This window comes from Zalophus californianus, chromosome 7 (assembly GCF_009762305.2).
Source record: "Zalophus californianus isolate mZalCal1 chromosome 7, mZalCal1.pri.v2, whole genome shotgun sequence".
NCBI lineage: Eukaryota > Metazoa > Chordata > Mammalia > Carnivora > Otariidae > Zalophus > Zalophus californianus.
Genome location: NC_045601.1, coordinates 79227157 through 79251528, shown reverse-complemented (window position 1 = coordinate 79251528; position 24372 = coordinate 79227157). Strand labels below are relative to the sequence as shown.

General features: G+C 38.3%; 1 long non-coding RNA gene across 1 annotated transcript in view; it reads right to left on the bottom strand.

Moving 5' to 3' along the window:
• The window catches only part of LOC113927274, a 100235-nt gene extending 87542 nt beyond the window's left edge, over positions 1-12693 (bottom strand). The window contains exon 1 of the long non-coding RNA XR_003521567.2: positions 12582-12693. This is a non-coding gene — a long non-coding RNA (uncharacterized LOC113927274). The remainder of the gene's footprint in view (positions 1-12581) is intronic.
• Between the last annotated feature and the right edge of the window lie 11679 nt (positions 12694-24372).

Genomic DNA, 24372 nt, shown 5'->3' with positions numbered 1-24372 from the left:
GTCCAATAGGATGCTCGTGAAAGGAAGTTCTAGGTCAAATGTGATTGGGAAACTCAACATTCCAAAATCCTCCTTAAAGATTGCAGTGCTTGTTAGGATATTAAAGTCTCAAGTCAGTCTGTCTACTTTTTTCTTTTAACCTCATTTTTCCCATTCATACAATTATACCATCCTGTTTCATGCAACCTTTATTATCATTCTAAAGAAATCATGTCCTGGAGAAATGAAGCTGGGTCATCCTTCCCCATGTGATGCTAAAATGTCTTATGGGAAAAAAATAAATACTTCAATTAATCAACAGGCTGCTTTGCCAGGACAGAATCCAAATATACTCTTGTGGATATCTTTTACTGAAATTCCTCTGGGAAATTTAAGCAAAAAAGCAATTGCAACCTTAATGTCAACAAAATAGTTTTTCTGCCAGTGAGTCACATGTGTCTACAAACTTTTTTTCTTACCTATTCAAAATAATCCACTAAAACACTATTCACTTTTTCATATATACCAACATTTGAATTTTCAGAATGTCTATGTGTGTATCACTACAGGAAAAGCCAGAAGGGCTTTTCTGAATTGAAATGGGATGCAGGCATAATAAATTGACAAACCCTTTCTATATAACATGATACAGGCAGAGAAAATGTGTCACATGGTAGAAGGAGGGCTTTGCAGTGACATATAAAAGGGATCCAATTCCGGCTTCATTCCCTAGTTGAGTAACCTTACCCAACTGCTTCCCTCCTTTGACTTCAGGTTATACATATGTAACATGAAGATGACATCATCTCTCTTGAAAGTTACCTTGGAGATTAAATGAAATAACATTTGTATAAGGAAATAAATTCAATGGGACCTTGCTTAACAAACAGTACTGTTTCTTACCTACCCCCTTATCTTATTCCTTCTAGATGATCCAGAGGAAATGAGGGGTAGATTTTCCAATAATTATTTTCTTCATAATCTCCCTTTTTTCCCCAAATTTTTTAAACTCATTATCTTATTGATTGTATAGGCAAGAATCAGAAAGGACATTGAAAGGGAAAATATCAGGATAGCTTGAATCAGAAATATGATAATGGAAAGCTTAGAGACTAGACAAGACAAAAGCATGAAGATTTCCCTTATCCAAGGTTGTCCTTTACCTTCTGTCTCTTGAAGGTTTTTGTAAAAGGAGAAAGTCCTTTAACCCTTTATAAATTTGACATTTTTCCTAATACAATTTGGACATTTTAATCATAGAAAACTATTTCTACCTGGCAATTAACAATAAATACATTGTAGAGTTTGAGTGTCTGTTCACTGACAGCATGAGTGCTCATAATATAAAATGCAAATTAAAAGTTAAAAGTTACTACTCTTCACTTATCACATAGGCAAAAATCAGAAAGTTTGATAACATGCTGTTTGCAAAGGTTTATGTAAGCCAAAATTGGTACAACATAGGGAAGACAATTTGGTAACAGCTGACAAAATTTGAAATGCATCCTTTTTGACTCAGCAATACCATTTATAGCAATTTATTCAGTAAATATTCTCTTGTGTGCAAAATGAAGCATGTTTCAATGTACAGCACTATTGGTTACAGCAAAAGCCTAAAAACAGCCTAAATTTCTATCATTTAAGAACTATTTAAATAGTTTAGGATATCTATAAGATAGAGTAATATCTATAATTAACTGTGTACCATTTATAATAATACTGGTCTTCAAGATATAAAGTGAATAAAGCAAATTAAAGAATACTGAAAAATGTAAACTGTATCTACATTCAATAGGCATAGATTATCTCTGGAAAGACAGCTAAGAACCTGAAAACAGTTGCCTTCAGGGAGGGTAAGGGTGACTAAAAAGGCCTGACTACACCTTAGACAGGCTAATTCCCGACTCTAGACTCCTGACCACCTTTTTCTTATAGCATTTACTTTAGAAAATTTATACTTGTAAATTCTTTCTCTATCCCTTTGAGATATAAATCTTTTAAAAATCCCTTTGCCTGTTTTATAACCCAGAACTATCTTTCTCAAGGACCTGGGGGCCATCTCTTTGAAATGTAACCATCAAGGAAGACAGCCCCTATCTCCTAGTTTCTATGGAAAAGTAGGATCTTTCCTACCACCTAGGGAGGTGACTTGCTTCAAGTTATAAAACTACCTCCTTTCATAAAGAACAAGTTTTATTTTCCCTTGGGTAAGGCCAATTAGCAAACATAGGTGGCCTATGATTTCCCCAACCCAGATCTTAAAAACCCTCCTTCCTACTCACCCACTCCCCGACTTTTTTTGTAGAGTTGAGCTCAGAGTTTTAGATCTTTCCCTGTTGCAATAGCCTTGAATAAAGTCTTCTTTGCATGTTTAATGTTATCTGATGCAATTTTTGCTTTGACATTGGGATATAGAGTAACCTGATCAAGAGGGAGACCTATTTTCTACTTAATATCTTTTTGTATATTTTTATATTTTTAATGCGTGCATGGATTATCTACCTATTCAAAATGTTTCCATTAAACAACCTAACAAAATCCTTAATGTGGTCTAGAGCCTCTGGAATTATAGGCTAATCCTGAAGAGATTCATCCAGCCACCTTCAGCTTTGAAATACTCTGCAAAATATTTTAAAGGGAAAAGAAAACTTCCAATTAAACAATGTGAACTGAAACTAAAATGCGAACATGTCCTTAATTCCCTCAAATAGTGCTGTTTAATACAAAGAAAATGTTTTAGTTTAGTTGCATGAAAATTAAAACAATCTCTTCTAATATTTTCCAGAGATGCTAGGTGGATGATTATTCCATATATCTATCATATTTGGTTCACCCTAAGCTCAACATATACTTTAACTATTGAACCATTTGAGCTACAGGTCTATATTCAATCCAGCCATTTACTTTGTGATGATTTATTTTCAAGCAAAATAAGAAGGGATAAGCACTCATATTTATAAAGTCAGTATAATCCATTTTTCAGTGACATATTCTTCTTTCAAAGGCAATTTCTGTCTGAAATCTACAGACAGAAATAATACTATCAACTTTTATGGTCCATTATGTTAGTCATGGCTTTAAAAGTCAGGTTTTTTTCTTTAAGAGGTAAACTTCAAACTCAGAGAACTTAGTAAGTAATTAGTTTGTCAATATTAAGGATGTGTTCCCATAATTAAACTTCTACAAGGTAGAAGAAATTTAATTTTTATTTATTATGTAAGAGCATTTTAACACTACTCTCATAGGAAGATGGCTTTTTTTTTTTCTTGACTCTGTGTTATCATTATCTCTGTGTTGTGGGGTAGCTCTCCTTCCCACTATACTTAATTTTTTTTTTTAAAGAAAGGGGATAGGATAATTGGAAAAGACTTTTAAATATAATTCAAGATAAGGAAAGAGACAGATTCCCTTTGAATATAACTTTAATGTTTGATGTGAATAGCTTGGAAACCCTTCACAGTGAGAGACATTTGATTTTTTTACACTATCTGGAATTGACCAAAACTAGAAGTAAAGTAAGCTGCTACCTGGAGTCTGCACTACCTCTGGGGCTTCATCCTCTACAACTTCCTCTGAATCCATAGTCCATGAAGCATGTTCAGTGGTGGAACAGCATTGGCATTACCTGGGAGCTTGTTAAAAAAGAAGAATCTCAGGTCCTACCCCAAACTTCTTAATCAAAATCTGCACTTCAAACTAAACTTCCAGGTGACTTGTATGCACATTAAAGAGTGAGAAGTAATACTCTATATCTGAAAGTCCTCTCCCCTCCTACTCAGCAAACATTAACTGTGACAGAGGCTTGAAGAATTCTTACAACAAAGAGGAAAACATCCTATAGTCTCCCAGCCCATAGCCTCACCCTTCCATTCCAACTGGCATGTCGTTACCAAAATGGTCTTCTCAAAATATTGTTTGTGATATGCTCCTCATAATGACTATAATAACATACTCATCTGCAGTATTTTTTTCAACTTACAAGTGCTTTCAGGTAAGTTAAGTTAGTTCCCATAACAATACTGTGAAATAGGTTGTATTAATTCCAGGTGAAATGCATTCTCAAAAATGTGCCTAAAATCAATCATGAAATAAACAATGGAGTCAGGCCTTACTGTTTTAATTGCTAATATTAAATATCACACTTTCTCCCTCATTTCATGCTGGACCATTCCCCTGCCCAACATTCAATGATTCTCAATTCCATACTAAAGAAAATTCAACCTGCTGACCCAATCTGGCCCCCCTGACCTCTCCTACCAACTACGTCAAAACCAACTCTTTAAGATGGCCTCACAACCCAGATGTACTCAATTAGCCCTCCTTGTTCACACATGTCCCTTTCTAAGAAATCAACACCATTCCAATTTGTTGAAATGCAGTTAATAATCATTATTATACAAGAAGGAATATAAATCATAAAGTGTTCTGGAACACTACAAACTTAACAGGAGACTGAAGAAAAGAATAGCAGCAACTCTCTGAACAGAAAAGCGACCACTTTCTGGAAGGTAGGACATGCGGAGAAGTGAATCCGAGGTGATATTTGGGAAGATAGACCACAGGGAGAGGGATACTCTGTCAAGTGGCTACCGGCAAGTGATAGAGCAGCGGAGCACAAAATTGGAACTTTCAGAAGTCTGCTCCAATGAGGGACGTCACTCAAGTGGCTAAGCAGGGGGGTGGAACCCTCACTGGGACAGTATAGTCTCAGGACTCTCAGGGTCACAGAAAGACGGGGGGTGCCTGAGTGTGGCAGAGCTCCCAGGTATTGGAGCAGGGAAGCCAGCAGCAAAGACGGAGCTGAGGAGTGGTCTCTGAGCTCAGGGTTGCCATAAATGTGATCCGCAGCACAGTCGGGCCACTGCTTTTCAAGCAGGGACCCAACAAATGGCAGATATGGGGAGACTCCTCTTCCTCCCTTGAGAGGAACAGCATGGGAGCCTGCTGCAGGAATATGCTGGGTTTGAGACAGGTTGTGTGCCAGAGATAGAAATGCTCAGTCACAGGCCAGGTGAGCTCGGAGTGCGGCCAGAGACCAGGGAGACAGGAGTGATTGACTGATTTTCTCTGAGGGCTCACTGAGGAGTGGGGCCCTGAGTTCTTGGCTCCTCAGGGCCAGAGATTGGGAGTCCTCCATTTTCACTCTCATCCTCCAAAGCTGTACAGAAAGCTTTCAGGGAACAAAAGCTACCGAGAGCAAACCCGAGCAGATTACTTAGCCTGGCCCCTGGCAAGGGCAGGGCAATTCCGCCTCAGGCAAAGACACTGGAGAATCACTGCAACAGGACCCTCCCCCAGAAGATCAGCAAGAACATCCAGCCAAGTCCAATCAATGAGAACTGCAAAATTCCAGCACTAAGGGAATACAGCACTAGAATTCATGGCTTTTTTCCCATGATTCTTTAGTCTTTCAAAGTTAATCTTTAAAATTTTCTTTATTTTTCTTTTTTTTGGTTGAATTTTTCTTCTTTCCTTTTTAACCAACATCTTATCAATTCCTTTTTTAAAATCTTTTTTAATTTTCATTTTTACATTCTATCTCTTCATTGTATTTAACCTAATTTTTTGTATATATATGTTTTTCTTTCTTTAAAATTTTGGGATACAGTTTCTTCTAACAGACTAAAATATACCCTCAATCTCGTGTATGACATTGTCCTAGTCCCCCACCTGATCACATTCTCTTTTTTTTAATTTTTTTCATTATTTTTTTAACCAACTTCTTATTTTATCAATTCCTTTTTTAAAATGTTTTTTTTTAGTCTTCATCTTTACAGTCATATTCCATCCCTTCATCATATTTACTCTTATTTTTGTACACATATGTAAGTTTTGCCTTCTTTAAAATTTTGGGAGGCAATTTCTTCTAACAGACCAAAATTCACCCCAAATCTAGTGTGTGGCTCTGTTCTATTCACCAGCTTGATCATATTCTTTTTTTTTTTCTTTTCTTTTACCCCCAGTTTTAGGTCTCTTCTGATTTGTTTAGTGTATATTTTTCTGGGGCCGTTGTTACACTTTTAGCATTTTGTTCTCTCATTCGTCTATTCTCTGGACAAAATGATGAAATGGAAAAACTCACCTCAAAAAAAAGAGCAAGAGGCAATACTGACTGCCAGGGACTTAATCAATACAGACATTAGTAAGATGTTGCAACTAGAGTTCAGAATGACGATTATAAAGATATTAGCTGGGCTTGAAAAAAACATAGAAGATACTACAGAATCCCTTTCTGGAGAAATAAAAGAACTAAAATCTAACCAAGTCAAAATCAAAAAGGGTATTAGTGAGGTGCAATCAAAAATGGAGGCTCTAACTGCTAGGATAAATGAGGCAGAAGAGAGAATTACTGATATAGCAGACCAAATGATGGAGAATAAAGAAGCTGAGAAAAAGAGAGATAAACCACTACTGGATCACGAGGGGAGAATTCGAGATATAAGTGATACCATAAAGCAAAACAACATTAGAATAATTGGTATCCCAGAAGAAGAAGAAAGAGAGACGGGGCAGAAGGTATATTGGAGCAAATTACAGCAGAGTACTTCCCTAATTTGGGGAGGGAAACAGGCATCAAAATCCAGGAGGCACAGAGAACCCTCCTCAAAATCAATAAAAATAGGTCAACACCCCAACATCTAATAGTAAAACTTACAAGTCTCAGAGACAAAAAGAAAATCCAGAAAGCAGCTCGGGACAAGAGGTCTGTAACCTACAATGGTAGAAACATTAGATTGGCAGCAGGCCTATCCACAGAGACCTGGCAGGCCAGAAAGGACTGACATGATATATTCAGAGCACTAAATGAGAAAAATTTGCAGCCAAGAATACTGTATCCAGCTAGGCTGTTATTGAAAATAGAAGGAGAGATAAAAAGCTTCCAGGACAAACAAAAACTAAAAGAATTTGCAAACACCAAACCAGCCCTATAAGAAATATTGAAAGGGGTCCTCTAAGCAAAAAAAGAGCCTAAAAGTAACATAGACCAGAAAGGAACAGAGATAATATACAGTAACAGTTACCTTACAGGCAATACAATGGCACCAAATTCATATCTTTCAATAGTTACCCTGAATGTAAATGGGTTAAATGCCCCAATCAAAAGACACAGGCTATCAGATTGGATAAAAAAAACAAGACCCATTGATATGCTGTCTGCAAGAGACCCATTTTAGACCCAAAGCCACCTCCAGATTTAAAGTGAGGGAGTGGAAAGCCATTTACCATGCTAATGGACATCAGAAGAAAGCTAGGTTGGCAATCCTTATATAAGACAAATTAGATTGTAAACCAAAGACTATAATACAAGATGAGGAAGGACACTACATCATACTTAAAGGGTCTATCCAACAAGAAGATCTAACAATTTTAAATATCTATGCCCCTAACATGGGAGCGGCCAATTATATAAGGCAATTAATAACAAATACAAAGAAACACATCGACAATAATACAATAACAGTAGGGGACTTTAATACCCCCTCACTGAAATGGACAGATCATCTAAGCAAAAGATCAACAAGGAAATAAAGGCTTTAAATGACACACTGGACCAGATGGACTTCACAAATATATTCAGAACATTCCATCCCAAAGCAACAGAATACACATTCTTCTTTGGTGCCCATGGAACATTCTCCAGAAGAGATCACATCTTGGGTCATAAATCAGGTCTCAATAGGTACCAAAAGACTGGGATCATTCCCTGCATATTTTCAGACCACAATGCTTTGAAACTAGAACTCAATCACAGGAGGAAAGTCGGAAAGAACTCAAATACATGGAGGCTAAAGAGCATCTTACTAAAGAATGAATGGGTCAACCAGGAAATTAAAGAAGAATTTTAAAAATTCATGGAAACAAATGAAAATAAAAACACAACTGTTCAAAATCTTTGGGATGCAGCAAAGGCAGTCCTAAGAGGAAAATATATAGCAATACAAGCCTTTCTCAAGAAAGAAGAAAGGTCTCAAATACACAACCTAACCCTACACCTAAAGGAACTGGAGAAAGAATAGCAAATAAACCCAGCAGGAGAAGAGAAATAATAAAGATCAGAGCAGAAATCAATGAAATAGAAACCAAAAGAACAGTAGAACAGATCAACGAAACTAGAAACTGGTTCTTTGAAAGAATTAACAAGATTGATAAACCCCTGTCCACACTTATCAAAAAGAAAAGAGAAAGGACCCAAATAAATAAAATCATGAATGAAAGAGGAGAGATCACAACCAACACCAAAGAAATACAAACGATTATAAGAACATATTATGAGCAACTATATGCCAGCAAATTAGATAATCTGGAAGAAATGGACGCATTCTTAGAGATATATAAACTACCAAAACTGAACCAGGAAGAAATAGAAAACCTGAACAGACAATAACCACTAAGGAAATTGAAACAGTAATCAAAAATCTCCCAACAAACAAGAGCCCAGGGCCAGATGGCTTCCCAGGGGAATCCTACAAAACATTTAAAGAATTAATACCTATTCTTCTGAAACTGTTCCAAAAAATAGAAATGGAAGGCAAACTTCCAAACTCATTTTATGAGGCCAGCATTACCTTGATCCCAAAACCAGACAAAGACCCCATCAAAAAGGAGAACTACAGACCAATATCCCTGATGAACATGGATGCAAAAATTCTCACCAAAATACTAGCCAGTAATATCCAACATTACATTAAAAGGATTATTCACCACGACCAAGTGGGATTTATTCCTGGGCTGAAAGGTTGGTTCAACATCCACAAGTCAATCAATGTGATACAATACATTAATAAAAGAAAACAAGAACCATATGATCCTCTCAATAGATGCAGAAAAAGCATTTGACAAAGTACAGCATCCTTTCTTAATTAAAACTCTTCACAGTGTAGGGATAGAGGGTACATACCTCAGTATCATTAAAGCCATCTATGAAAAACCCACAGCAAATATCATACTCAATGGGGAAAAGTTGAAAACTTTTCCCCTAAGGTCAGGAACGTGTCAGGGATGGATGTCCACTATCACCACTGCCATTCAACATAGTACTAGAAGTCCTAGCCACAGCAATCAGACAACAAAAAGAAATAAAAGGCATCTGAATCAGTAAAGAAGTGAAACTCTCACTTTTTGCAGATAATATGATACTTTATGTGGAAAATCCAAAAGACTCCACCCCGAAATTGGTAGAACTCATACAGGAATTCTGTAGAGTGGCAGGATATAAAATCAATGCACAGAAATCAGTGGCATTTCTATACACCAACAACAAGACAGAAGAAAAAGAAATTAAGGAGTCGATCCCATTTACAATTGCACCCAAAGCCATAAGATACCTAGGAATAAATCTAACCAAAGAGGCAAAGGATCTGTACTCAGAAAACTATAGAATACTCATGAAAGAAAGTGAGGAAGACACAAAGAAATGGAAAAACGTTCTGTGCTCATGGATTGGAAGAAAAATTTGTGAAAATGTCTATGCTACCTAGAGCAATCTACACATTTAATGCAATCCCTTCCAAAATGCCATCAAAATTTTTTCAAAGGAACGGAACAAATAATCCTAAAATTTGTATGGAACCAGAAGAGACCCCGAATAGCCAGAGGAATGTTGAAAAAGAAAAGCAAAGCTGGTGGCATCACAATTCCAGACTTCCAGCTCTATTACAAAGCTGTAGTCATCAAGACAGTATGGTACTGGCACAAAAACACACAGAGATCAATGGAACAGAATAGAGAGCCCAGAAATGGACCCTCAACTCTATGGTCAACTCATCTTTGACAAACCAGGAAAGAATGTCCAATGGAAAAAAGACAATCTCTTCAAAAAATGGTGTTGGGGGAATTGGACAGCCACATGCAGAAGAATGAAACTGGACCATTTCTTTAAACCATACACAAAAATAGACTCAAAATGGATGAAAGACCTAACAGTGAGACAGGAATCCATCAAAATCCTTGAGGAGAACACAGGCAGCAACCTCTTCGACCTCAGCTGCAGCAACTTCTTCCTAGACACATTGCCAAAGGCAAGGGGAGCAAGGGCAAAAATTAATGATTGGGACTTCATCAAGATAAAAAGCTTTTGCACATCAAAGGAAACAGTCCACAAAACCAAAAGTAACCAACAGAATGGGAGAAGATATTTGCAAATGACATATCAGATAAAGGGCTAGTATCCAAATTCTATAAAGAACTTATCAAACTCAACATCCAAAGAACAAATAATCCAATCAAGAAATGGGCAGAAGACATGAACAGACATTTCTGCAAAGAAGACATCCAAATGGCCAACAGACACATGAAAAAGTACTCAACATCACTAGGCATCAGGGAAATCTAAATCCAAACCTCAATGAGATACCACCTCACACTAGTCAGAATGGCTAAAATTAGCAAGTCAGGAAACAACAGATGTTGGCGAGGATGCAGAGAAAGGGGAACCCTCCTATACTCTTGGTGGGAATGCAAGCTGGTGCAGCCACTCTGGAAAACAGTATGGAGGTTCATCAAAAAGTTGAAAATAGAGCTATCCTATGACCCAGCAAATGCACTACTGGGTATTTACCCCAAAGATACAAATGTAGTGATCCAAAAGGGCACATGCACCCCAATGTTTATAGCAGCAATGTCCACAATAGCCAAACTATGGAAAGGGCCTAGATGTCCATCAATAGATGAATGGACAAAGAAGAGGTGGTATATATACACAATGGAATATTATGCAACCATCAAAAGGAATGAGATCTTGCCATTTGCAATGACGTGGATGGAACTAGAGGGTATTATGTTAAGTGAAATAAGTCAATCAGAGAAATATAAGTATCATATGGTCTCACTGATACGAGGATTTTGAGAAACAAGACTGAGGATCGTAGGGGAAAGGAGGGAAAAATGAAACAAGATGAAATCAGAGAGGGAGACAAACCATAAGAGACTCTTAATCTCAGGAAACAAACTGAGGGTTGCTGAAGGGATGGGAGGTGGGAGGAATGGGGTGGCTGGGTGATAGACATTGGGGAGGGTATGTACTATGGTGAGTGCTGTGAATTGTGTAAGACTGATGAATCACAGACCTATACCCCTGAAACAAATAATACATTTTATGTTAATAAAAAAATTTTTAAAAAGTAGGAAAAAACAAAAACAAAAGCAAATCATAAAGTGTTCTGAGTTACCATAAACATTTTCAGGTCTTCAACATTTAGGAAATCTGGATACGAATTAAGAAAATTAAATATAGCACCTTAATACTTCCTTTGGAACTAGAAAAGACTCAGGTCCTCCTTTCCTTAAGAGGTAAACTTCAAATTCACAGAACTTAATAGGTAATTAGTTTGTCAATATTAATAAATATTTAATTTGTTTATTTATTTATTAAGGTTTTATTTATTTATTTGACAGAGAGAGAGAGAGAGCAAGAGAGGGAACACAAGCAGGGAGAGTGTGAGATGGAGAAGCAGGCTTCTTGCCAAGCAGGGAGTCCAATGCGGGGCTTGATTCCAGGACCCTGGGATCATGACCTGAGCCAAAGGCAGCTGCTTAACTGCTGAGCCACCCAGGTGCCCCAGTTAATTTGTTTATATTAAGACTATGTGTCTTAATCTCTTCCAGCTGCTATAACAAAATAGCACAGACTGAGTGGTTTACAAACAGAAAGTTATTTCTCACAGCACTGGAGGCTGGAAGTTCAAGAACAGAGTTTCAGCATGGTTGAGTAAGGGCCCTCTTCAGGGTCACAGACTTCTCATTTTATCCTCACACAGTGAAAGGGGTTAGGGAGCTCTGTGGAGTCTCATTTGTAAGGACATTCATGTCATTCATGAGGGCTCTGCCTTCATGACCTAATCAACTCCCAAAGACTCCCCATCTCTTAATGCCATCACCTTTGGGGGTTAGGATTTCAATGTTCTGGGGGGATACAAACATTCAGACCATAGAAAATACCAAATAAATTAATTATCAATTATTTGAAAAAGACATTTACCATTCTCTGTGATCATGACTGTTGTCTGCTACTTATAAGCCAAGTGTAAAAATGACAGAATTAACAGATCTTCTTGTTGGATAGACCCCCTTATTATGATATAGTGTCCTTCTTCATCTATTATAGTCTTTGGTTTAAAATCTAGTTTGTCTAATATAAGGATGGCTACTCCAGCTTTTATTTATTTATTTATTTATTTATTTATTTATGTCCACTAGCATGATAAATGGTTCTCCACCTCCTTACTTTCAATCTGGAGGTGACTTTGGGTCTAAAATGAGTCTCTCTTTTTTTTTCTAAGATTTTATTTAAGAGAGAGAGAATGAGAGAGAAAGAGAGCATGAGATGGGGGAGGATCAGAGGGAGAAGCAGACTCCCTGCTGAGCAGGGGGTCTGATGTGGGACTTGATCCTGGGACTCCGGGATCATGACCTGAGCTGAAGGCAGTCACTTAAGCAACTGAGCCACCCAGGTGCCCTAAAATGAGTCTCTTATAAGCAGCATATTGTTGGGTCTTTTTTTTTTTAATCCATTCTGATACCCTATCTCTTTTGATTGGGGCATTAAGTCCATTTACACATCAGAGTAATTATTGAAAGACATTAATTTAGTGCCATTGTATTACCTGTTAACTTGCTGTTCCTGGAGCTTGTCTCTTCCTTTTCTGGTCTTTGTTACTTTTGGGCTCTCTCTTGCTCAAAGAATCCCCTTTAATATTTCTTGCAGGACTGGTTTAGTGTTCACAAATTCCTCTTACACTGTTGGTGGGAATGCAAACTGGTGCAGGCACTCTGGAAAACAGTATGGAGGGTCCTCAAAAAGTTAAAAATAAAACTACCCTATGATCCAGCAATTGCACTACTAGGTATTTACCCAAAGGATATAAAAATACTAATTCAAAGGGATACATGCACCCAATGTTTATAGCAGCATTATCAGCAATAGCTAAATTATGGAAAGAGCCCAAATGTCCATCAACAGATGAATGGATAAAGAAGATGTGGTGTATATGTGATGGAATAATACTCAGCCATCAAAAAGAATGAAATCTTGCCATTTGTAACACCATGGAGCTAGAGAGTACTATGCTAAGTGAAATAAGTCAGTCAGAGGAAGACAAATACAGATGAACATAGGGGAAGGGACAGAAAATAAAATAAGACAAAATCAGAGAGGGAGACAAACCATAAGAGACTTTTAACTCTAGGAAACAAACTGAGGGTTGCTGGAAGGGAGGTGAGAGGGGGATGGGGTAATTGGGTGATGGGCATCAAGGAGGCACTTGATATAATGAGCATTGGGTATTATATGCAACTGATGAATCACTAAATTCTACCCCCACAAATAATACACTATGTTAACTAAATCGAATTTAAATTAAAAAAATTTTTAAATAAAAAAAAGACAGAACTAAAACACTACAATATAAATAGAAAATTCAAAATTATTAAAATAGTAAAAAATAGATAAAAGGCATTTCTCTAACTATGACAGTAATAGAGTCTGGATTAACTTACCTCTCCATCATAAACAACTACACAACTGGATACACTATATGAAACAACTGACTTTAGACAAAGGGCAGCATAGAACAGTGATCCATGAATAAGAGGGGAAAAGAGGTATACCGTATAACCATTCCACCTTTCTTCCTTGAGGCACAGTCTGGGCTCGAGTGCAAGGAAGAGAAACTGAAGAGAGAATAGTCTCACTGAGTTGAGGAGGAGACAGAAAAAATTTTTTAAAGAAATAACGGCTAAGAAGTTTTGAGTTTTGATGAAAACTACATTCGTAGATTCAAGAATCTCAATGAATCCCAGGCAGAAAGACACAAAGAAAATCACACTGAAACATATAATTATCAAATTGATGAAAACCAGTGAAGCAGCTAAAGAAAAGAAAATTATACACAGAAATATAAAATTAAGAAAGGCTAGGAGGAGCTAAGATGACAGTGTAGTAGAATTCTAGGTTCATCTCATCCCTCGAACACAACTAGATAACTATCAAATCATTCCAAATACCCCGGAAATCAACCTGAAGACTAAAAGAACAAACTCCACAAAAGCTACATTAAAGAAGATAGGAAGGGCAAAGATGTGGTTTGGGAGAGAAAGGATCATGGGTGCTGCAGAGGGGTGGAAGCTGTGGTTAAGGAGAAAGTCCAAAGAGAGAGGAGCACACAGGGGAATGCACAAGGAAAACACTTCCCCAAAGCCACTGGCTGGGAAAATGAGAGGGACTGCAACCAGTGGGGCTTAAAGACTGGAGTTTTACAGGTGGTGGCTGGGATAGAGGTCTGAGGGCAGTACCCTGCTCCTGGAGAGAAGGCCGGCAAACAACTTGGGGGCAGATGGTGTGGAAATAATGATCTGAAGAACACATGGGGCACACAGGGAAGAGACTATTCACTCTTCTTGGAGCACGTCCTTGAGAGGTAGCATTCACAAAGACACCTCTCTAGAGATAAAGGAGCCAGCAGCCACCATTTCCCTCCTCCACCCCTCAGGATAAATGCAGAGCCACCCACAGGAAGCAGCTTAGCCCCAATACTGGCTGCCTAACCTACTTACACCAAGTCCCACACCCCTGCACTCGGGCATGACTATCCTTCTAGGTCAAACCTACCTCAGTCCAGTATAGTGAGACCCTCCCACAGAAGATCAGTGCAGGCCCCTGCCCCCACCATATCCCTAAAGCCTGGAGTTTTAAAAATCAGAAGGCTTGGCTGGGATAGAGCCCAGAGAGCACCGTGCTGCTCCTGGAAAGAAGGCCAGCAAACAACCGAGAGGCAGTGTGGAAACACTAATCTGAAAAATGCCTGGGACACAGAGTGGGGAGACTATTCACTCTTCTTGGAGTGCTTCCCTGAAAGTAGAAAGCACAAAGACCCCTCTCAGGGACAAAGGAGCTGGCTGGAGCAATTTCTCTCTCTGCCCCACCCCCCAGCATAAAAACAGAGCCATCTGTGATAAACAGCCCACTGTGAACACTAGCTGCCTAACCTGCTTACACCAAGTCCCACACCACTGGGCTCTCATGGGAATGGCCTTCTTGGTCAAGTTTGTCTCAGTCCCAGGATGATGGGCACTTCCCAGAAGACCAGAAGATACCCCTGCCCACACCACGATCCCCGACCACAGAGTTCTACAGGGCTTCAGTTGTACTGGAAGTAGTATCAGGTCTCAGAGAAGAAGAAAAAGACAGACAAAATACCAAGATGGAGGAATTCATCCCAAATGGAAGAATGACATAAGGTCACAGCCAGAGATAGCAAAACAGATAAATAACAAGTCTGATGGTGAATTTAAAGCAATAATCATAAGGATACTCAGCAGACTTGAGAAAAGAATAGAAGACTTCAAGGAGTCTCTTACTGCCAAGATAAAAGAGTGGGAAAAAAAACAGTCAGAAATGAAAAACAAAATAACTGAAATTTGAAACAGATTTGATGCAATGAACACAAGGATGGAAGAAGCAGAGGAACAAATAAGTGATATAGAAGATAAAATAATGGAAAATAATGAAACTGAACAAATGAGAGAAAGAAGAATTATGGAACACAACAATAGACTTAGCCAACTCAGTGACGGCATCAAACATAATAACATTCATATTATAGGAGTCACAGAAGAAGGAGAGAAAAGGGGGCAGGAAATTTATTTGAGGAGATAATACCTGAAAACTTCCCTAATCTGGGGAAGGAAACAGACATCCAGATCCAGGAGACACAGAGAACTCCCATCAAAATCAACAAAAGCAGGCTAACACCAAAACATATTATAATTAAATTTGCAAAACATAGTGATAAAGAAAAAAACTCTTAAAATAAACAAGACAAAAGTAGTTCCTAACTTACAAGGGAAGACCCATAAGGCAAGCTGCAGATCTCTAAACAGAAATTTGGCATGTCAGAAGAGAGTGGCATGAAATACTCAAAGTGATGAAATGGAAAAATCTGCAGCCAAGAATACTCTATCCAGCAAGGCTGTCACTCAGCATAGGAGAGATAAAGAGTTTCCCAGGCAAATAAAAAATAAGGGAGTTCATGACCAGTAAACCAGGCCTTCAAGAAATATTTAAGGGGACTCTAAGTGGAAAAGAAAGACTAAAAGTGACAAAAACAAGAAAGGAACAGAAAATCTCCAGAAACAATAACAAGTAATAAAATGGCACTAAATACATATCTACATATCTATCAATAATTACTCTGAGTGTAAATGAACTAAATGCTCCAATCAAAAGACATAGGGTATCAGAATGAATAAAAAAACAAGACCCATTTATTTATATGCTGCCTACAAGAGACTCATTTTAGACCTAAAGACACCTGCAGATTGAAAGTGAGGGGATGGAGAAATATTTATCATGCAGATGGATGTCAAAAGAAAGCTGGAGTAGCAATACTTATAACAGACAAATTAGATTTTAAGCCAAGGACTGTAACAAGAGAAGAAGGACACTTCTTGTGTGTTCCATAATTCTTCTTTCTCTCTTTCTCTCTCATCATAAGGGGGATTATTCAACAAGCTCTAACAATTGTAAATATTTACGCACCCAACATGGGAGCACCCATATATATATAAAAAAATTAATAACAAAAATAAAGGAACTCATTGATAATAATAAAATAATAGTAGGGGACATTAACACCCCACTTACACCAATGGATAGATGATCAAAACAGAAAATCAACAAGGAAACAATGGCTTTGAAAGACACACTGGACTAGATGGCATGTATATACAGGCCTACCTCAAGAAGCAAGAAAAATCCCAAATAAACAACCTAAATTTACACCTAGAAAAAGAACAACAAATGAAGCCTAAAGCCAGCAGAAGGAGGGAAATAATGAAGATTAGAGCAGAAATAAATTATATAGAAACTAAAAATACAATAGAACAGATCAATGAAACCAGGAGCTTGTTCTTTGAAAAGATTAATAAAATTGATAAACCCCAAGCCAGACTTATCAAAAAGAAAAGAGAAAGGACCCAAATAAATAAAATTACAAATGAGGGAGAAGAAATAACCAACACCACAGAAATACAAATAATTACAAGACAATATTATGAAAACCTATATGCCAACAAACTGGACAACGTGGAAGAAATGGATAAATCTAGAAACACACAAACTACTAAAACTGAAACAGGAAGAAATAGAAAATTTGAACAGCCCACAACCAGCAAAGAAATTGATAAGAACGATATGATACGTTCAATAGATGCAGAAAAAACATTTGACAAAGTACAACATGCATTCATGATAAAAACCCTCAACAAAGTAGGGTTAGATGGAACATACCTTAACATAGTAAAGGCCATATACGAAAAACCCACAGCTAATATCATCCTCAATGGGGAATAATTAAGAGTTTTTCCTCTATGGTCAGCAACAAGTCAGGGATGTCTACTCTCACCACTGTTATTTAACATAGTACTGGAAGCCCAAGCCACAGCAAACAGACAACACAAAAAAAATAAAAGACATCTAAACTGGTAAGGAAGAAGTCAATCTTTCACTGTTTGCAGAGGACATGATACTCTACATAGAAAACCCAAAAGACTCTACCAAAAAATTGCTAGAACTGATACACAAATTCAGTAAAGTTGTAGGATACAAAATAAACATGCAGAAATCTTTTGCATTTCTATACACCAATAATGAAGCAACAGAAAAAGAAATCAAGGAATTGATCCCATTTATAATTGCACCAAAAATAATAAGATACCTAAGAATAAACCTAACTAAAGAGGTAAAATATCTGTACTCTGATCTAGTGATCAAGACAGTATGGTACCAGCACAAAAACAGACACTTAGATCAATGGAACAGAATAGAGAACCCAGAAATGGACCCACAACTGTATGGTCAACTAATCTTCAACAAAGCAGGAAAGAATATCTAATGGAAAAAAGACAGTCTCTTCGACAAATGGCGTTGGGAAATCTGGACAGCCACATGCAGAAGAATGAAACTGGACCACTTTCTTACACCATACACAAAAATAAACTCCAAATGGATGAAAGACCCAAAGGAAACGTCAAACCATCTCCTAGAGGAGAGCACAGGCAGCAACCTCTTTGACTTATGCCATAGCAACTTCTTACTAGACACATCACTGTAGGAAGGGAAACAAAAGCAAAAATGAACTATTGAGACTTCATCAAGATAAAAATCTTCTGAACAATGAAGGAAACAATCAATAAACTAAAGGCAACCTACAAAATGGGAGAAGATATTTGCAAATGACATATCTGATGAAGAGTTAGTATCCAAAATCTATAAAAAAAAACCCAACAAATTCAACACCCAAAAAACAAATAATCTAATTTAAAAATGGGCAGAAAACATGAATAGACATACAGATGGCCAACAGATGCATGAAAAGGTAATCAACAGTAATGATCATCAGGGAAATAAAAATCAAAACTACAATGAGATATCGCTAAAATTAACAACACAGGAAACAATAGATGTTGGTGAGGATGCAGAGAAATGGGAACCCTTGTTCATTGGTGTGAATGCAAACTGGCGAAGTCACTCTGGAGAACAGTATAGAGGGTCTTCAAAAAGTTAAAAACAGAACTACCCTATGATCCAGCAATTGCACTACTAGGTATTTACCCAAAGGATACAAAAATACTAATTTGAACAGATACATGCACCTGATATTTATAGCAGCATTATCAATAATAGCCAAATTATGGAAAGAGCCCAAATGTCCATCCATTGATGAATGGATAAAGATGTGGTATACATCTTTACAATACAATATATAATGGAATATTACTTGCTTTCCATTAAAAAAATGAAATCTTGCCATTTGAAACACATGGAGGGAGCTAGAGAGCATTATGCTAAGTGAAATAAGTCAGAGGAAGATAAATACCATATGATTTCATTCAAATGTGGAATTTAAGAAATGAAACAAATGAACATAGGAGGGAAAAAGAGAGAGGAGGAAAACCAAGAAACAGATTCATAACTATGGAGAACAAACTCATGGTTACCTGAGGGGAGATGGGTTAAATAGGTGATGGGGATTGAGGAGGGCACTTGGGATGAACACTGGCTGTTGTATGTAAATGTTGAATCACTAAATTCCACACCTGAAACTAATATTACACTGTTTGTTAGCTAACTGGAATTTAAATAAAAGCTTGAAAAAAATTTAAAAATTTTAAATTTTTTTTAATAAGAATTGCAGAAGACTTCTCATGAGAAAATGCAGAAGATGGAACACAGTGAAACAACAGCTTTGGGTTGTTCATAGCTGTAACTGCCTGTTAAGTAAAAAAGAGTTCAAATCCCTCTGTAGAGGGATTTGATGACTCCCTTCCCTTCCCTTCCCTTCCCTTCCCTCCCCTTCCTTTCCCTCCCCTTCCCTTCCCTTCCCTTCCCTTCCCTTCCCTTCTCTCTTCTTTCTCCTTCTTTCTTTCTTTCTTTCTTTCTTTCTTTCTTTCTTTCTTTCTTTCTTTCTTTCTTTCTTTCTTTCTTTCTTTCTTTCTTTCTTTCTTTCTTTCTTTCTTTTCTTTCTTTTCTTTCTTTTCTTTCTTTCTTTCTTTTCTTCTTTCTTTCTTTCTCTCTCTCTTTCTTTCTTTCTTTCTTTCTTTCTTTCTTTCTTTCTTTCTTTCTTTCTTTCTTTCTTTCTTTCTTTCTTTCTTTCTTTCTTTCTTTCTTTCTTTCTTTCTTTCTTTCTTTCTTTCTTTCTTTCTTTCCTCACCTCCCCCTTCCTCTTGCTTCCCTTTCCTTTTCTTTCTTCTTTAGTATTTTATAATCTCTTGCTCCCACCTGTGTCTGTCTGTGGTACTGCAGGTTCTTTGTAGCTGCCTCAAGCTGTCTTGCTCTCTTTTGTTCTCTGTAGGCTGAAGATTTTTAGAGTATGCCATATCCCATCAGTACTCCATGTCAGACAAGACAGAAACCAATCCCTTAGGAACTTCTCACAAGGCTAGAAAGTTTGATGCATGCATCACTGTTCCCTTTCCCCTGAGGAAGAGGCCACCAAACTACATCATCTTTGTCTGCTATCACATGGGTTCTCTGGAATAGCACAAAACGCCCATCTCTCTTTTGTACTCATCGGCTCCTAGGCATCTAGGTCATGTCAGGTTCCAAAAGCATTCCAAGAGAGGTGAGGCAGAAATCAGTCCCTCAGTCAGCTCCCCAAAAATCTGGAATATTGAGCACATGATCTAACTCTTTCCCTTCCCAGGGAAAAGCCATGAGTTGGGGGTTTTCTCCAACTTCTTCCATGCCGAGTTGGGGAGGACTACCGGAAGTGTGTATGTGCTGATACAAGCCTTTGCTTTTGTTTTCAGTGACCCTCAATTTGCCTTTTTCTGTCAGCACTTAGATTTAGGCAAGATAAAAATCAGTCCCTCGAGTAGCCCCTTGAAAACTCTCTAAGTTTGGTATATGTTTCAGTCTTCAGGGAGATGCCAGAAGCTGAGTGGTCTCATGATAACACTGCACTGAACTAAGGACAGGGATTATGGCAACTGATTGCTAAGAATTTTCCTATTGGCTTTGATGCAACTGGTTTTGTGTTCACATGGGGTGTAAAAGCCTCTTCACTTTTATCTGTACTTCTCATAAAGGGAATTGGTCTGTGTATTGTTGTTGAATACTTGTCTCCTTGGGAGGAAGGAGAAACTGGAGCCATCTTGTGTCATGACATTACTACCCCAATATATGCTGTTATTATTCTACCCTTTATTTGCGCTAACTGAATGTGAGGAGTTGGGACACTTTCTGAAGGCCACTTGGCCCAAGTGGTAGAGCAGAGATTAAACATAGGTATCTGATTCCCAAGCTTTGACTCTCAAACCACTATGAACTACCATCACCATATACAGGGATGTATTAGAAGACAAGACATGATTATAAAATTTGTTTTAAAAAATAATGATTCAAATCATATCAAGGATGGAAAGGAAGGCAATGTTTGAGATTTCTCTTGCCCTCCTTCATGACTTAGTATTCTCTTGCCTAGACTTGCCAATTACCAATATTATGATAATCACTGGTCTATTTTTTTAAACCACCTATCTTACAAGCAGAACTTCAAGAAAAGTAATGACTTCAATGTTATTTTCAGACATGAGGCCAAGGTTATTCTAAAATTACATTATTCACATATTCTTAATATAGGCTTCTTGCTTTGGAAATTATGGCTAGAAAATATGAACCAAAATGTATCTGCCATCTGTTACTGCTAGGAAAAGATAGAACTACACCTCATTTCTCTCTGAAGAATGTCTTCATGACTACAGGAAGCTCTATTGTTTATATACCACAACTCAAATTCATTTTTCAAAAGACTAAAGACTACCTGATGAGTCATTAGGAACAGAAAAATCTGAAAAACATACTACTTGCTGGAACAGATCATTAGATTCAGAGTGGTCTCCTGATATAGGCTCTTTGTTTCACCTTTCTTAATTCAGGACAATGATTCTATTTTCTTTATATATGTTGTCTATGGAACAAAATAAGGATAAATTATCTTATTTCAAATATCTCTAAGAATTTAGAGATATTTAATGGAGATATTTAAATGTAGCAATGTCATCACATTGTCAGAATTATACTGAAGAGTCATAAAAAATTTAAGATATGTCAGGGGGCACCTGGGTGGCACAGTCAGTTAAGCATCTGACTCATAGTTCCAGCTCAGGTTTTGATCTCAGGGTCTAGGATCTAGCCCTGTACTGGACTCCACACTCACCGTGGAATCTGCTTAGGACTCTCTCTCCCTCTCCCTCTGCCCCAAACCCCTGCTCTTTCTCTCTCTCTCTCTCTCTAAAATAAATAAATAAATCTTTAAAAAAGGGTCAAGAATATACAGATGAAATGATTTTCTAACATATATAATACTTAGAATTCATTTCAAATAATTCTTAAAAATTAAATTTTGATATTTTCTTTTAAAATATTTAATCAGTGGATTTATTCAGTGTTTTTCCTACAGTAAAAGGAAATTTATAGAAGACCAAGATACTTGGTCTAAAGACAGTAAATAGTCAGCAAGATACATCTCAAATTTCTTTGGCATTTTGAGTGGAATACAAGAGTGGAAAATATTTCCTATAAACTAAAAATTTTAATAAATCTGATAATAACTAAGAATACACTTACTCATTGACCTTAACCATTTAATCAATACACATTCCACTGCTGCATCTATTTCAAAGTTCCTCTTTTTTAAGTTCTGATACCTATTATATCATTTTGATTCTGCTCCACATTATAACAATTTTTAAAATCCAGAGCAGTAACTGTCATACTAGAAGACCTTGTTAACAATGTAGGTCCCTGAGACCACTGTAAGAGGTACTGTGTCTTAGTCTTTTTTTTTTTTTAAAGATTTTATTTCTTTATTTGAGAGGGAGAGAATGAGAGATGGAGGGCACGAGAGGGAAGAGGGTCGGAGGGAGAAGCAGACTCCCCGCCGAGCAGGGAGCTCGATGCGGGCCTCGATCCCGGGGCTCCAGGATCACAACCTGAGCAGAAGGCAGTCGCTTAACCAACTGAGCCACCCAGGCGCCCGGTACTATGTCTTAGTCTTAAAGGACAAACCAGGCACCAATTTTCATTAATTCACATATACTTATTGAGCATTTGTTACATGCCAGGCACTAGTCCAGGCTTTTGGGGATACAGCAGTGAACAAAACAGACTAAGGTCATATTCTTGGAGAAGGAAAGATGGCGGAGGAGTAGGGAACCCTATTTCAACTGGTCCCTGGAATTGAGCTGGATACCTACCAGACCACTCTGAGCACCCACAAAACCAGCCTGAGATGTAAAAAGATCTGGATCTCTACAAACAGAATATCTCAGGCGGTTGGTTTCGAGGTACGAAGCAGGGTGCCATGATTCTGTGGGCAGATATCAGAGGATAACTGGCAGCGGGAGGGTGCCTGGCAGTGGGGCTCCTGCACTGCCGGTGAGCGACAGCCTCATGCGCTGGGGATGGGGCACAGACTCGCAGACCGGTAGCGGCAGGTAAAGGATTTTAGGGCAGCCCCCGGGCGGAAACCTGGAGCAGCGGGGTCACGCCTGCGAACTGGGAGCAGCTGGCAGTTTTAGAAGCACAAAGGGCAGAGAGGAGCCTCGACCTGGAGGCAGGACTGGGGGCACTGCAGAAGGGCGCACAACCCAGGCCGCTGCAGTTTATAGGAGCATGGACAGAAATGGAGACAGTGTGGCCTGGAGAGCTCACTGAAGAACAGACTGTGGTCTCTCTGCTCTGAGGTAGAGGGTTGGAAACGGTCTCTTCTGCTCTCTCTCTTCTGCTCTGACTCACGGAAGAGTTGCAGAAAAGCCGCCAGGGAAAGCCGCCAGAGAACAAAAGCCCAAAAACTGATTCCCGCTACACCATCCCCCACCACAGGCGGGCAGGGCAACTCCGCCCAAACAGGGTTGCCTGAGTAACAGCGTGGCAGGCCCCTCCCCCAGAAGACAGTCTGAGAAAACAAGAGGCCAGCAACCCCAAGGTCCCTAGAAAACAGGTGCATCTTGCTTGGGTTCTGGTCAATAATTTGGACTCTATACATTCCCTCAACCACCCATCAACAGAATGACTAGGAGGAGGAACCCTCAAAATAGGAAAGACTCAGAGATTATGACTTATGCTGCAGATTTACAAATGGATGCAGATCTAGCCAAGATGTTGGAGATGGAATTCAGGCTAGCAATTGTGAAGACAATGTCTAGAATGGAGAAATCAATTAATGGCAACACAAAGTCTTAAGGGCAGAAATGAAAGCTGAATTGGCAGAACTTAAAAATGCTATCAATGAGATCCAATCCAATCTAGATAATCTAGATTGGGTAAGGGAGGCAGAAGAATGAATAAGTGACCTGGAAGACAATATAATAGATAAAAAGGGAAAAGAGGAGGCCGGGGAAAAGCAACTCAGAATCCATGAAAATAGAATCAGAGAAACAAGAAGCGTTCCAATGTCAGAATAATTGGAATCCCGGAGGGAGTGGAGAGAGAGAGAAGACTAGAAGATGTATTTGAGCAAATCGTAGCTGAGAACTTCCCTAATCTGGGGAATGAAACAAACATTCGCATCCTAGAGGCAGAGAGGACCCCTCCAAAGATCAAGGAAAACAGGCCAACACCGTGGCATGTAATAGTAAAACTTGCAAATCTTAGAACCAAAGAAACCATCTTAAGGGCAGTTAGGGGGAAGAGATTCCTTACGTACAGAGGGAGGAACATCAGAATAACGTCGGACCTATCCACAGAGACCTGACGAGGCAGAAAGGCCTGGCAAGACATATTCAGGGTACTAAACAAGAAGAACATGAAGCCAAGAATACTTTATCCAGCAAGGCTGTCATTTAGAATGGATAGAGAGATGCAGAGCTTCCAGGACCGGCAGAAACTGAAAGAAT